The following is a 3492-nucleotide window of genomic DNA, read 5'->3' on the forward strand; positions in this document are numbered from 1 at the left end:
TGGGGCCATTTTTACCTACCTGTCATATGGGGCCATTTTTACCGGGGCCATTTTTTCCGGGGCCATTCTTTCCGGGGCCATTTTTTCCGGGGCCATTTTTTCCGGGACCATTCTTACCTACATTCGTACGCCTGTCACCCACGATCAGGTAGGCCTATAGCCTAGCCCTATCGCCTAGTACTGTTTGGGAGGCATGGACGTTTGTTGCGTATCTGAAAAGAGAGGCACTATATACAAGTCAGGGGCCTAACTATGGAGGAATTTCCTTCATAGAGGAAACTGTTTTAAGTATAAGTGATCACATTCTCTTAGTACATGACCAATCCGAACTCGTGCCTCACCTATTATGTATACTTTTTAGTAGCTCTAGGCCTAGGTACTTAATTATCCAAAACCTAGGTATAACTAAAAAATAAAATGTTCACAGTATGCAACTCAAGTTCAAATAACACTTTTCTCGTGCAGCTCAATCAACTATTACATTTGTCATTTAATACCCTATTCAGACTAGACTTTGCATTGCGACCTGTTGCGATGTAATCAGTGGTAAACAGTTGTAATCCAAATTGTTCGCAACCATTCATTCACAAACTTTTTAGACGGCCCATGAGTTATTAGCATGGTAACATTTAGGAGTCTCAAAAGTTTTACAGACGCTTCTTTGGTAGGTGACCTTTTGACCTCCTGAATTCTGCAATATGAGATTTTCGCAGAGGTATATTTGAGGCAGAGGAGGCCCATATCCAAAGATAATTCATAGCATATTGTATCCTGTGTATTCATAGAACATGTTTTATTTAATTGCATATTGTTAATATTTCACAATACCCTCACATCGTGTAAACATAATTACAGTATATATATATATATTCATGTTTTTTGCTCTTTATTTATTCATGGAGGAATACGAAACTTAATTAAATTTAGAATAATATATCATTTTCGCAGTGGGCCTACATTAATTTGTCTTATTCCCTTGAAAATAGTTCTAGGAACTGTAAAATTGGTCAATGGTACCACATTCTGTGTCCAGTATCAGCATTTTTAACCTGGTGCTTTTTTATACCCATTTTATAGCATTATGTACAGGGCATAGGCCTTTATTATTTCCTTTTTTTTTCCTTGAGTCATATCTGTAAGAATGTAATGTACTGTGGTCATACAAAAATCTTCCTATCGGAGGGTCCCTCTTGAACATTACCCACAAACCATCAAGTCAGCTATGGGGATATTCAGGATAGTACGAAGTCCGTAAGAATAATAATAATAATATGTCGTACTTATATAGCGCTTCATGCACAAAGCCTCTAAGCGCTTCAATTTACTACCCCGGTCATTGGATCAAACACATATGGAACACATACTCAGCAACAAATTAAATTATTAAATTATATTATATTACTATTCCATAATATTGCAGTTAGTAATCAGCACAGTTGTGTTGGAAACTACCAGGTACCCACTTGTACTCCTGGTATAAAAGTGAAGTAAACAACATTAACTTATAAAAATTGACAACTGGATTAACAAAAATGAAAAAAATCAGAAATATTTTATTGAATCCAGAATGAATATATTTCCTCTGATTGGTAGGCCTAAGTAAGTGTAAATAAATTTGTACCGGCAGTGTGTTTTTCGAAATCCAACGTTATTTGAGGCATAGGAGGCCTATTTCCAAAGATAATTCATAGCATATTGTATCCTGTGTATTCATAGAACATGTTTTATTTAATTGCAGATTGTTTTCACAATAGCCTCACATCGTGTAAACATAATTACAGTATAGTAATTGTTATTACTTGTATTACATATATTCATGTTTCTTTCGCTTTATTTATTCATGGAGGAATAAGAAACTTAATTAAATTTTGAACAATAGGCCTATATCATTTTCGCAGTGGACCTACATTAATTTGCCTTATTCCGATCCCTTGAAAATAGTCCTACGAACTGTAAAATTGGTCAATGCTACCACATTGTGTCCAGTAACATAGCATTTTTAACCGGGTGCATTTATATGCCCAATCTTTAGCATTAGGCATAGGGCATAGGCCTTTATTATCTCCTTTTTTTTCTTGAGTCATATCTGTAAGAATGTAATGCACTGTAGGTCATACAAAAATCTTCCTATCGGAGGGTCCCTCGTGAACATTACCCACAAACCATCAAGTCTGCTATGGGGATATATTTAGGCCACGAAACATAGAAAATGAGATACCAGGATAGTGTACGGAGCAATATGTTAATAAGATAAATTTAGTAAAATACGATAAAAGTATAGCTATATTGTACTACAATAAAGTAGATATATTTAGGTGCCATATTTTCAAAATTTGCTCACCTAAGCGTCAAACGTAGTGGGGCTGAGGTGGGTATAAACTTTAGTCCCCAATAATCTTTGTCTGCTAATAGACAGGATGGGGAGGGGTGATGGCTATAAAGGCTTGGCAGCTTCTATTTCCGGGCATCCAGAGGTAACATATTTCCCAATACTCTATCTCTATGCTAACTTCATTTCTTATGTTTGCCCCTTGAGGGGAGGGCTAGGGGTCCTACAAGTTGTCAGCATTTATTTCCTATTTCCGGGCATTCCGAGTTGCAAAAAAAGTGCACGGCTATGTGAGAATAGTGTTGGCGTAACAGGCGGGGGGGGGGGGCAGGGGCAGAATTCCCCTTCCCCCTCCCTCCACTGACGGTTTTTACCGGGCTGAACTACCCGTCGTACCGGGCTGGGTAATAAGAGAAAAGAAAGAGGGGAGAGGGAGGGAAAGAGAAAGAAGAGGAAGAGAAAAGGAAAGAAAAAGGAAAAGAAAAAGAGGAGAGAAAAATAAGGACAAGAATAAAAAGGAAGATATCATAATGACCAGACTCCCTGCAACCTCTTCTCCACTTAACTCCTTTGATATAAGCTGCCAGATGGCGTAGGCTAACCACCGGGGAACGAGGGGAAAATATCTATCTTTGAAAAATCTTGCCCACCCCTTTATAAATGCCTTTTTCATCCCCTGAAAGCAAGGCAATTCAACAGAAGGACGCCCATCTCTGGACATCAACAGTTATAACTCTGGCATCGACATTCTAGGCGCACGTGCGTCCCTACACTCTGAACGTCACAAAACCATAGCAACTAGACCATAAACCGTCAGCGTACGTGACGAATTACTCACGCGCGTGTTAGTTGCCATGGTAATCGCGCGTCGTGCGGTGATTACAAAGGCCTAATGATAATTTGCACTAATATTAGACTGAAATTATATTCTTCATTTCAACATTAATTTTACCAAAATTGTGGTGAATTGTCGTTCATGAGACTTACTTCGCGGAAAAATTTTTAAATGTTCTGTATACACTCAAATGTTCGTTTTCGGCACCTTATGCCAACATTGTCAAAATGGCAGATTAATGTTACATAAGAACATGAAATTTTATAAAATTCGTAAATTTTAAATTGCTATAACTTTTCATTTTCTTGGTCAATTTTCACAAATCAAA

The sequence above is a fragment of the Anneissia japonica genome, unplaced genomic scaffold (genome assembly GCF_011630105.1).
Source record: "Anneissia japonica isolate Jap-2015-1 unplaced genomic scaffold, ASM1163010v1 scaffold287893_len360957_cov134, whole genome shotgun sequence".
Taxonomy (NCBI): domain Eukaryota; kingdom Metazoa; phylum Echinodermata; class Crinoidea; order Comatulida; family Comatulidae; genus Anneissia; species Anneissia japonica.